The sequence below is a fragment of the Lepisosteus platostomus genome, chromosome 24, assembly GCF_059453375.1.
Source record: "Lepisosteus platostomus isolate fLepPlt1 chromosome 24, fLepPlt1.hap1, whole genome shotgun sequence".
Lineage (NCBI taxonomy): Eukaryota > Metazoa > Chordata > Actinopteri > Semionotiformes > Lepisosteidae > Lepisosteus > Lepisosteus platostomus.
The window spans coordinates 1,032,709-1,045,000 of NC_142634.1; the positions used below are offsets into that span (position 1 = coordinate 1,032,709).

The window sequence follows — 12,292 nt, forward strand, 5'->3', positions numbered from 1 at the left end:
TCACCTCTACAGAGCATCGTTACAGAATACCGAGCCAGATTATGGATCCCGCAGACGCACAGACCCTTCGTTCCCTTCTCCCGCAGCAATCCCAGACTATCGCCCAGCTTCAATCTTCTCTCCAACTGCTCACTAACCAAGTCGCCTGGCTTTTTTCTTCCCCTGTTTCGCCGGCTCCCGCACCGATTCCTACAACGCCTTTTTTACAAACACCTGCTCCAACCACCGCGGCCCCGCCCACCACTCCCTCAACTTTACCATTTGTTCTCCCGGAGAAGTATGACGGCCTGAGGATCGGATTCGCACTTTCCTTGCTCACAGGCAAAGCATTGGATTGGGCTGCAGTATTGCTTGCTAGAGGAGAGCAGCTGTTCTCTGACTTTCAGCTTTTCGCTGACCGTCTCCAGGCGCGTTTTTCTCAAAGCAACTCGGATTTGACTTGCCTTCGGCTTTCCTCTCTTCGCCAGGGCGACAGACCACTGCAAGATTATGTGGCTGAATTCCAAGCCCTCGCCACGGAGTCTGCCTGGAACCCGGAAGCTTTGGTTTGCCTCTTCGCTAAGGGTCTCTCGGAGGATCTAAAGGACCACCTGGTGCTCATGTCCTTACCAACCTGGTCTCTAGAGGCGGCTATCGCTGCGGTAGTTGAATTGGACACTCGCATTCGGCTGCGGAGAGCGGAGAGACACCCAGGAAGCAGACCTGTGCGGCCCAGGGGTCCTCCCCTCGTGGCGCCCACCCTGCCACATGCACCCCTGTCCTTGGAGGAAAAGGAAAGGCGCCGTCAGGAGGGGCTGTGTCTGTACTGCTCTGCGTCGGGTCACCTGCTCGCTACTTGTCCTTTGAGACCCCCACATCCACCTCGAGCTCCCCCACTGCCTACTGTTAGTGTCAGTAGTGCTGTTTTTTCACAATCCTCTTCAGGGCCTTTATTCCCAGCTGAGATTTCCTGGATGGACACGTACCTTCCCCTTTCGGTTTTGGTGGATTCAGGGGCAGCTGGGAATTTTATGGATGCCTCTTTTGCTAAGAAGTGGGATATTCCTCTTGCTCCGCTTTCACCCCCTATCTGCATTCAAACGTTGGATGGGTCACCGATCGCTCCTGGACGTATTTCCTGGCAGACCATTCCCCTATCCCTTACTGTTGGTGCCACTCATGTGGAGGACATTTCACTCCTTCTCCTGGACTCCCCTGCTTACCCTGTGATCCTGGGCCTTCCCTGGCTCAAAAAGCATGATCCCCACATCTCCTGGGCCAAGAATGAGATCATTGCCTGGAGCCAGGCCTGTCGTGACACTGTTGTCGTCCTCCACTCAAGGTTGCTGCTTCAGTAAACCTCTTGGAAGAACACTCTATTATTCCCCCCCAATATGCACATTTGAAGCAAGCCTTTGACAAACAGAAAGCTCTATCGCTCCCCCCTCACCGCACCTATGACTGTGCAATAGATTTGCTTCCAGGAGCACTCCCACCCAAAGGACGGATCTACCCGCTCACTCAGACGGAGAATGAAGCCCTGCAGGATTATATCAAGGAGGCCCTGAATTCTGGTTTTATTCGTCCCTCCTCGTCCCCAGCCTGTGCTGGGTTCTTCTTCATAGGGAAGAAGGACGGCTCCTTGAGGCCGTGTATTGATTACAGAGGCCTGAACTCCATTACAGTCAAACATCCCTACCCCTTGCCTTTAATCCCAGCCGCTCTGGAGTCCCTACGTGGAGCCTCCATTTTCTCAAAACTAGATCTACGAGGGGCTTATAATTTAATCAGGATCCGTGAAGGGGATGAGTGGAAGACAGCCTTTATGACCACGCACGGCCACTATGAATATCAGGTGATGCCTTTTGGACTCGCTAATGCCCCGGCAGTCTTCCAATCCTTCATAAATGACATCTTCAGGGACATTATTGGAAAATTTGTCTTGGTATACTTGGATGACATCCTAATTTTTTCCACCGACCCTCAGGAACATGTCCATCACGTCCAGGAGGTCTTGTCCAGACTCATCGACAACCAGCTCTACGCCAAGCTTGAGAAATGCATTTTTCATGCTTCTAAGATTCACTTTCTGGGCTACATTATTTCTCCTCTTGGAGTCGAGATGGACTCAGCCAAGGTGGCAGCTATCAATGATTGGCCTGTGCCACGTAATTTGAAGCAAATCCAACGCTTTCTAGGTTTTGCCAACTTCTACAGGCGATTCATCCGGAACTTTAGCTCCGTGGTGGCGCCCATTACGGCTCTGACCCGCAACCGTCCTATTCGGGGTAAATGGAATCCGGAGGCTAACCAGGCATTCCTGCGCTTGAAACGTCTCTTCAGCTCCGCTCCTCTCCTACGGCATCCGGATCCCTCCCGGCCTTTCATTGTTGAAGTTGACGCCTCTGCCCATGGGGTTGGTGCAGTCCTCTCCCAGCGCCTCGAAGAGGATCGCCTCCCTCATCCATGTGCTTTCTTTTCCAAGAAGCTCTCTCCTGCTGAGGTTAACTATGATGTGGGCAATCGGGAACTCCTAGCTATCAAGCTGGCCCTCGAGGAATGGAGACACTGGCTGGAGGGGGCTCAGCACCCCTTTGTCATTATTACGGACCATAAGAACCTGTCCTATATTCAATCTGCCAAGCGCCTCAACTCGCGTCAGGCCCGTTGGTCACTTTTCTTTTCTCGTTTCAATTTTGTCATCACTTACACTCCTGGCTCGAAGAATGGGAGGGCTGATGCACTCTCTCGGCTCCATGACCCCCCAGACCTGGACGACACACCTGAACCAATCATCTCTCCTAACAGAATCGTGGCAGCGATTCATTGCTCCATTGAAGATCAGGTCAGGCGTGCCCTCAACGGAACTACAGTTCCTCTGTGCTGCCCCCCGGATAAGCTTTTCGTCCCGAACAACTTACGTTCTGCGGTTTTGCAGTGGGGACATGATTCCCGGTTTGCCGGCCACCCGGGATGCAGACGCACTCTGGACCTCCTCACCAGGGACTTTTGGTGGCCTTCCATGCGATCTGATGCAGCAGAGTACGTCCGGGCTTGCCCGGTCTGTGCCAGGAGCAAGACTCCGCGCTCTAGGAAGGCTGGCCTCCTTCACCCCCTTCCAATCCCACACCGCCCTTGGTCCCACATAGCTGTTGACTTCATTACGGACCTTCCTAACAGTCAGGGTCATACGGTAATCATGGTGGTCTCCGATCGTTTTTCCAAAGCAGCCCATTTTGTCCCCCTCCCAGCATTGCCCACAGCCCAGGAAATGGCATCTTTGTTTGTACAACAGGTCTTTAGGATACATGGTTTGCCTGATGACGTTGTCTCGGACAGGGGACCGCAATTTATCTCAGCCTTTTGGAAGGCTTTCTGTCAAACTCTAGGGACTCATGTATCTGGTTATCATCCTGAAGCCAATGGTCAGGTGGAAAGGACCAATCAAAGCCTCCTGACCTTTTTGAGAGCCTTCACCTCCAGCTCACAGGATGATTGGTCATCACTACTTCCCTGGGCAGAATATGCCCACAATTCTCTTACCTCCTCCTCCACAGGTCTCTCTCCCTTCCTTTGTTCTTTAGGTTATCAGCCCACTCTCATCCCTGTCACACCTCCACTCACGGCAGTGCCGTCCGTGCAACAATATATTGCCAAACTGCGAAGGACCTGGAAAATGGCGAGGACAGCTCTTATTAAGTCAACCCAGCGCCATGCCAAATTCGCCAACCGACACCGCAGACCAGCCCCTCGTTTTCGGAAAGGACAGTTTGTTTGGTTATCTACACGGAACCTACCTATACATCAGCCTTCCAAAAAGCTTGGGCCTAGATATATTGGTCCCTTCCGGATTCGTTCCCGGATCACCCCGGTTACCTTCCGTCTTGCTCTCCCCCCTACCCTCAGAATCCACCCCTCATTTCATGTCTCCCTCCTGAAACCTGTTTACCGCTTGCCCCTTGCGGCTCCCCAACATCGCCCGCCACCTCCTCGTCGCATTCAGGGGCGCCCGGCTTATACGGTCCACAAGATCATTGACTCCAGATGGAACCGCGGTACCCTGCAGTATTTTGTCGACTGGGAAGGTTTTGGTGCCGAGGAGAGATCTTGGGTCCCAGAGAAGGATATTTAGGACCCTACACTAATCAGTGACTTTCACAGGGACTATCCTAATCGGCCGTCTCGGGCGTCGGGAGCCGCCCGTGAAGGGGGGGGTACTGTCACGACCACCAGCCAGCGGAGATCAACACGTAAGCGAGCCAATCAGCACCAGCAGCGGATTACTACTAACAAGCGCCGCCGCACGAGTTAACACACCTGCAATTGCTCTACCGTGCGGCACGCCGGGTTATTTATACCATTCGCACCTGATTCCCGTTGCTCGGTATTGGGTTCTCTTCTTGTTGCTCAGCCTAGCGTTCTCACCCCTCTTTTGCCTTCCTGGAATTCTGCCTGCACCTTTTGCCTTCGGACTTCGGATCTCGTCTCGCCCTTTGGATTGTTTGCTATCATTGCCTGTTTTGGATTTGACCCTGAAGCTCTCCTTTCGACTACGATTCTGTCTCACGTTTTGGATTGTTCGCCACCAGTGCCTTTACCGGATTTCGACTTACCTTCGCCTTCGGACTACGGCTCAGCTCCTGGATTTGCTCGGTACGTTTACTTACCTCCCTGCGACTCCTGCATCTGCATCGGATCCTTTTCACCTCTACAGAGCATCGTTACAGCCAATCTGTGCACGATCAAGGCGTAGCTAATCTCAGGACCCCGGGTGTAATTAAAGCCCACACCAATCCTGGATTATACGTGCATTTAATGCACCACTCAGCTCCAGAACCCCGGGCGCAATTAAGGCCCACACCGATCCCGAGCCACAGAACTCCGGGTGCAATTAAGACCCACACCAGTTCTGACCTTCAGAACTCCGGGTGCAACTAAGACCCACACCAGTCCTGAACTACGTGCATTTAATGCACCACTTGCTCTAGAACCCCGGGCGCAATTAAGGCCCACACCGATCCCGAGCCACAGAACTCCGGGTGCAATTAAGACCCACACCAGTTCTGACCTTCAGAACTCCGGGTGCAACTAAGACCCACACCAGTCCTGAACTATGTGCATTTAATGCACCACTTGCTCTAGAACCCCGGGCGCAATTAAGGCCCACACCGATTCAGAGCCTCAGAACTCCGGGTGCAATTAAGACCCAAACCAGTTCTGACCTTCAGAACTCCGGGTGCAATTAAGACCCACACCAGTCCTGAACTTCACGGTAAGGGTCCAAAACCCGTTCAAAACTCCACGCGCAATTAAGGCATACACCAGCTTCGAACGCCTGTACACAATACCGCGGAACCCCTGCCAGACCAAATTCTGGGCTTACAGCAAACAACCCATTACATACACCGGTGCCTTCCCCGGGCCAGAGGAATTCAGAAACTCACGTTTACTCCGTCATCTCGGGCGATTCTCGCAGGGAGCAGAGATTTCCCAATCGGTCAGAGAGAGTCGGGACTTTTAAATAAAAGAGGAGTCCTTACCTCTTAGTTATGTGCGCGCTGACCGTCTCTCCTGCCGATGGGAAGTTCTGCGCCTTCTGGAGCATCCTGCTGACTACGCCAAATTTGTTGTAACAGAAGAAATAAGGTTCTTGATCCCGAGATGAAGTGAAACAGATGAGTTTATTGCATGCAAGGAACAATAAAGCCGAAGTCTTGTTTCCCGCAAGAAACAACAAAACCGAAGTATTGTTCAACGTACTGTTACAAACTTTTGGGTTATATAGTGTTTTCTTCTCCGTTTCTGACGTCACTCGGTCTGATGGTAAAGAGGGGGGTTCATGGTATTTGGCCAGTTTACGATGTTCTGGGCAAATGGTCAGTTTAACATTACACCCAGGGGGGTTCCTAGTTTAACATTACACCCAGGGGGGTTCCTAGCTTGCATCTGCAATCCTTATCAGTTAACCCCCTTTCCTGCCATAAACCCCAGCTTGTGACTTAGAAGTCTAAACCCCCTACAGAAAGGATTAAATTCAAACCCCCGTCTTCACATCTTTCTTCACTTGTAATAAGCTCCATTTCGCAGATATTAATGAAATATTCCATCCATTTTGTCAATATTCAAAAACATTAGACACGCATTTTTATGGATGCAGACATGATGCTGAGTTTAAAACTGGGGATAATAGACATTAAATGAAAGCTCTGATTCTCTGCTTTCACGTGCATTTAGTTTTAAGCTTGCAGTATGCAGCAGGTTTCCAAGGTGAACAGCCTCTGGCATGTTAGAACAATGTAGATTAGGGAAGTCGGCAAGTCAGATCCATAACTTCGGCTGGGTCTGTCGGGCTGGGGAGCGAAGCAGGGCAGGACAAGAGTCTCGGCTGGAAAGGGCACCTCGTGCTGCCCCCCATTTTGTGCGCCCCAGTCGGAGCCCCCCCTCCCCTCCTCGCGGGGCAAGCCATCGTCCGCGGCAGCAAATCAGGATGCCTGGCCCTTTCCGCAGATCACCTCAGCTGCTGCGCACATAAGTCTACCCCCTCCAGCCTGGGGGGGCGGCGGGCGGCGGGCGGCGGGTGGCCTTGGCCAGTGTCTAGCAGCTGGCTTAGAACTGCTGCGGAGCAGGGGAATCCGACTGTTTAATTAAAACAAAGCATCGCGAAGGCACGCAGCGGGTGTCAACGCAATGTGATTTCTGCCCAGTAATCTGAATGTCAAAGTGAAGAAATTCAATGAAGAATACGTGGAGGCCAAATGAGGTCAAAATTATCTCGCGGTATTGTGTACAGGCGTTCGAAACTGGTGTTGGGTGTATGCTTTAATTGCACGTGGAGTTTTTGAACGGGTCTGGACCTTTACCATGAGGCTCAAGACAAGTGTGGGCCTTAATTGTGCCAGGGGTTCTGAAGCTTGAGTGGTGCTTTGAATGCACGTATAATCCAGGACTGGGTCCTGAAAGTAGCTACGCCTTGATAGTGCACGGATTGGCGTGGCGTGGTTTTGTTTTGTTTTAAAGGGAACAGGAAAGACATAGATGATACATGTATGTTTTTCGTGTTTTCCTCCATTTAAAAGGAGTAGCAGAGACGTAGATATAGATGTATGTTTCTGGTGTATTTCTTGTTTGTGAACATATACACATGCACAACACTTACATAAACACACCTCATAATAAAAGAGCAAAGCACTAAGTAGCAGGATTTAAAGGATGTTGAGATCCGAGAATAGCCCTGACTGAGCTCAGTGCTTAAGTCCACCCCGGGGCAAAAGCAGCGATGCTGGCGTTCTGGGGATGGTGAATTACTGATCAAGGAAGGGAGTTCTCGAGGTCTCGTTCCTTGCCTGTGAACAGTGCTGTGTAAGTCCTCTCTAAAGACTCTGAGAGGCATTTAGATCTGGCGGTAACAGATGCCCATAGTTGAATAAGTGCAGGAATGCACAGGTTTTTCATGTGAAAGCATCCCCCTACTGTATGAGCTGTTACCTCACACACGACAAAGTAACTCTTAAAGAGACCGAACATGTGTGCTAACTGGTGGTTTGAGAAAGTGGTGTAAGGGTCCATTTATATATCGGAAAAGTGTAAAGGAGGAAACATATGAGAAGAAGCTGAGTTTGTCAAAAGGAGTTTGTGGCAAAGATGCCTGTAAAGAAACCATATGAGCATATTGGCAAAAGCAAAAGCATGTAGCTGCCACTCTGGTGTGCGGCCAGCACCAGAGGTGGCAGATACATGAGAAAAAAAGAAAGAAATTGGAATGCGATTACTAAAAAGCGTGTTTATGGTAGAGAAAAAAAACCCGAAAAGAAAAGATACTTTTACTCGCTACAAAAGAGTATGAACAACAGTGAAAAGAGGTAGTGCAGGAGAATCAGAAACTAAAGGAAGAATTAGTTCCTGATTGCACTACACTAGTTAATATGTTACAACCGTCAACAAAATTATATCCTGCTCTCCCATAGGGGAACAGACAGGCAGGAAATGAAAATAATTGGGATCAATTCCCTCAGTGGCCATATGGAGATGGGGGATCTGATTGGGGATGACATTTGATGTGAGTGGGATAAAGACGGATCAGGGACTCCCCTAATAAGGGAGGGCGCCCACAGATCTGTACTCTCACCCGAAGTGGGAAAAAACTTGATGTAGCAGGGGCTGGCGCTGTTGATGACGAGGGGGTCCACACACACCTACCTTACCTGATTCCCCCATATGATCAAACCCAAAACCGGAAGATATTGACCGGAGGGCTAAAGAAGTACCGCATCCGAAATTAGGAATGCAGCTACATGTAGAAGTGAAACCAAATACAGCGCATTGTAGTACGAAGAGTAAAAAAATATTCTTGATCTGTATGTGTGTTTTATGAATTTGTGTGCCGGCATACTGTGTGTGTGTGTGTGTGTGTGTGTGTGTGTGTGTGTGTGTAAAAGACCGCAGTGTGTAACTGAGTTTTGATATACTAAATGACAGTGCGAGTGTGTTTAGCCAGCCGGACTGGCTAGAGATGTAACTAGAGAGACTTGACGAAAATCAACTTCAAAAAGAGATTGGAAAACCTCTATTGGGGAAAAGGGAGAAGTCAGGTTGAAGCCTCTAATAGATGTGGTTAGAAAAAATGTGAAAAGAATGTGGGGTTGTATGATGATGGGGTGTGTGGCCTTCAGCACACCAGATGCCCTGCATGCTCTCACAGCCCAATGACATTTTGTAGCCAGAAATTCATCCTGGGGGATACCCAAGTGTATGACAAAGATGATCCAGTGGTGCGGACTGCCCTGCCCCTTGGATACTGATCTAGGGGCATACTACACTGGGAAGGTGTGCCAGGTTGTAATCGCTTCACTAGGGGTGAGGTGGAAGTTACATTGCCCCCATCACCCACAGTCTAAAAGACCAACAAAGGAAATATCAACCGAAGGAACACCGTGGGTAGATGCTCTACCTGCGGTCCTGTGCAGTTTGCCGGCTGGGGCAAATGGAACTGTGAGACTGAGCCCATTTGAGATCATCTTGGGCAGCCAAAGAAACTCCCTGGAGGCCAGGTTTGGCTAACGGACTGTTGAATTTACTAACTCTCTGTTACAGTATTGTAGGTTTGTTAACTGAAGCGGTGCACAGGGCTCGTGAACAGGTGCTGGACGCTTGAGGACCTCCAGTAGATGGGAGACATGACCGGATACCTGGCGAGTGGGTGCAGGTGAAGAAGAGATACCCTGCCAGACGTTGCAATCCTGTTGGGAGGGACCATATCAAGTGCCACTAACTACTGACTGTGCCATCTGAGTGACAGGATGAGATCGCTGGATCCGCGTATCGCACTTTCAATAAACCAGTGCACCAGAGACTGAGTGAACAGAAAGAAGGATGTTGTTACCGTTTCTGTGTCTGATGCTTCCTAAGGTGGACCAACAGTGTGCTTGTTAGGCCTGAGGAGCATTACTGGAGATATGGTATTGTAACGCAACGGGGGCTCAGGCGGGCGCCCTTGCCGCATCTGGTCGGCCCAAAGTATAGGTGGCTCGAACCCGGGACTTCCGCGTCTCTCTGCAGCGACCTAGCCCCGTGAGCTAAAGAGAGATCTCTCCAGAGCCCAGTAGCTGTGGTCCTGCTATCACAGGGAAGGGCGGTGACGTCACCCGCTCTGGTACGCCGGCTCTTACACACTGCTTGTCGGCCGTAAGCGTTACAGTATCAATACATTACGGTGTTGGCATATCTATCAGCCCAAAAAAAAAATGATAATCAGAGTTGGGTCAATATTGCTATTCCAAGATCTTGACGATAGATCTCCACATGGCTGAGGTCTGCGTTTGGGTCCTGGGGTAGGACTTTATGTATTTGTAGGATTATGATTGTTTTATATGTATAATTGTAACTATCACTTGTACAAAAACATCAATCACATCTTGTTGTAACCATGGAACGCACAATGTCATGGTAATGCATGCCTGTACATCTAGAAAGGAAAGATCTGCCCTGACATTGTATGTGTAAAAAACAGGCAGTACTGACGTATGCCATATTTTATAAGGGGGGAATGAAGTAAGATGTGATGACGGGGTTAATTTTAAGTCCTTTCTGCATGAAGATTAGACTTCTAAGGCTGGAGTTTATGGCAGGAAGGGGGTTAACTGATAAGGATTCCAAATGCGAGCTAGGAGAGCTAGGGAACCCCCTGGGGACTTAATCCCTGACCATTTAGCCAAAAAGATGTAAACTGGCCAAACACGTGACCTTCCCCCTTTACCATAATAACGAGTGACGTCAGAAGCGGAAAGGAAAGGATATATAAACCTAAAGTTTGTACCAGCACTTTGAACAATATTTGGTTTTTTTTATTTCTTGCTGGAAACAAGACTTCGGCTTTATTGTTCCTTGCATGCAATAAACTCATCTGTTTAACTTCATCTCGGGATCCAGAACCTTATTCTTTCTGTTACAACAATACCATTGCAATACCTAAGTATAATGACGAGAGCCTAACCACCTCTGCAAGAGGAAGAGGACCATAGTCCAGAAGTGAATGAGTCACTCAATGAACCAGCCTTTTTAAGTGGACTAAGTGGCCAGACCATAACCATGCAACTGCCAAATGATTATCAAACCTGTCTTATCTGCAAAGAAAATATTGAAAGGCCGAGGATGGCACTGCAACACTATACCCTCAAACACAATGAAATATCTATGGATATTGGATATCTATGGATAGTTTCTATGTACCAAATGCAACAAAACAAGCAATAATCTCCACTCCATTCAGTGCCATCCCCCAAATGCAAAGGGAGAACTGACACAAATGAAGAAAAAGGTAATGGAAGTGTAACATCTGTAACATGGACTTCCAATCAAAATCTGGCTTATCGCAACACAAATGACATGCACATCCAGACATCGGGAACAAAGAAAGAATCCAAGAATTTAATGCAAACAAAGACTCCAGCGAGATATGGACAGATGAAGAACTAATGAAACTGAAAACACTGGAAATTAAATATAAAGGGGCAAAAAACATCAATCAGCTAATTGCCCAAGAACTTGGCACAGTTCAGAAAATCTGACAGGATTACAATACATCCGGGAAAATGCAAAATGAACCATAAACAAATTGCAGTGGTGTTCATTAACATCGCCAATGCAATGTTCCTAATTTCACCAAGGACTCATATGTCATCAACAACTGTGATGACTGTTCCATAAACAACAACAAACTCCATATGATGACCCCAAGCAAATCCGAATAATACCTGGGTCTAAGCAACCAGAAGCTATAAATCTGCTACAAACATGGATCCTTAAAATCGACAAAGCCCAACTAAAACCCTCACAGAAGGAAACAATCCTAAATGTCTATCAACAATCCCCAGACTGTTCTACCAAATGGATCATGCCTACACTAATCAAGTAACACTAAAAAGTATTAACGGACTCATATGGAAAGCGATAAAAAATTGGCTACATCTCCCTGAGTCTACATACAGTGGAGTTGGGGGATTGGGCCTATCTAGCCTGATACCATCAATCCAAATCTGAAGACTACAGCGCATGCCAATGTCTACAGACTCAATCATCAGCAGTCTAATGCAATCAAACGAAGTGCAAGAAAAATTCCACAAACTCTGGATCCAGGCTGGAGGTGATGAAAGCAAAATCCCACAGCTAGCCGACCCAACAACCCTAACAATCCCAACAGAAGAAATACTGCTACCAGAGGGATGGGAGACCAGCCCCAAACAAAAGGAAAAATTTAAAACTCCCTGCAATTGGTGGAAAGAAGAATTTGAAAATTATCTATCTGTTCAAGGAATGGGAATCGGCAACTTCAAAGATCATCCAGACAGCAATTCCTGGCTTACACACCATAAAGGCTTCAGAGAAAAACAATTTATTGCAGCCCTACAGCTATGGGCCAATGTATACCCCACCCAAGAGTGCCTAAACAGAGGTCAAAGGGGATTCCCAACACTCTGCGTAAATGCCAAGAAAAAACTGAAACCTGTTCCCACATACTCGGACAATGCCCCAGCATACAAAACACAAGAATAAAGAGCAAACAACAAAATCTGTGACATCTTAGCCGCAGAAGCTAAGAAACAAAACTGGGAGCCACATATCAGGCTTTCAGAGTCCAATGAACTGAGAAAGCCTGACCTCATCTTCACCAAGAACAAAGAGACAATAGTGATTGACGTAACAATCAGATACGAACAGAACCTGCACATGCTAGGAAAAGCAGCCACAGAGAAGGAAATCTACTATCAACCCCTGGAAGAGCAAATAAAAGAGTTGGCAGAAGCTGAGAAAGTCACAT

The 12,292-nt window shown here is 48.4% G+C and overlaps 1 long non-coding RNA gene across 1 annotated transcript in view; it reads right to left on the minus strand.

Annotated features, from left to right (window-relative positions):
* The window catches only part of LOC148641333 (uncharacterized), a 338,459-nt gene that overhangs the window by 167,391 nt on the left and 158,776 nt on the right, over window positions 1-12,292 (minus strand). The gene's annotated exons all lie outside the window — the stretch shown is intronic.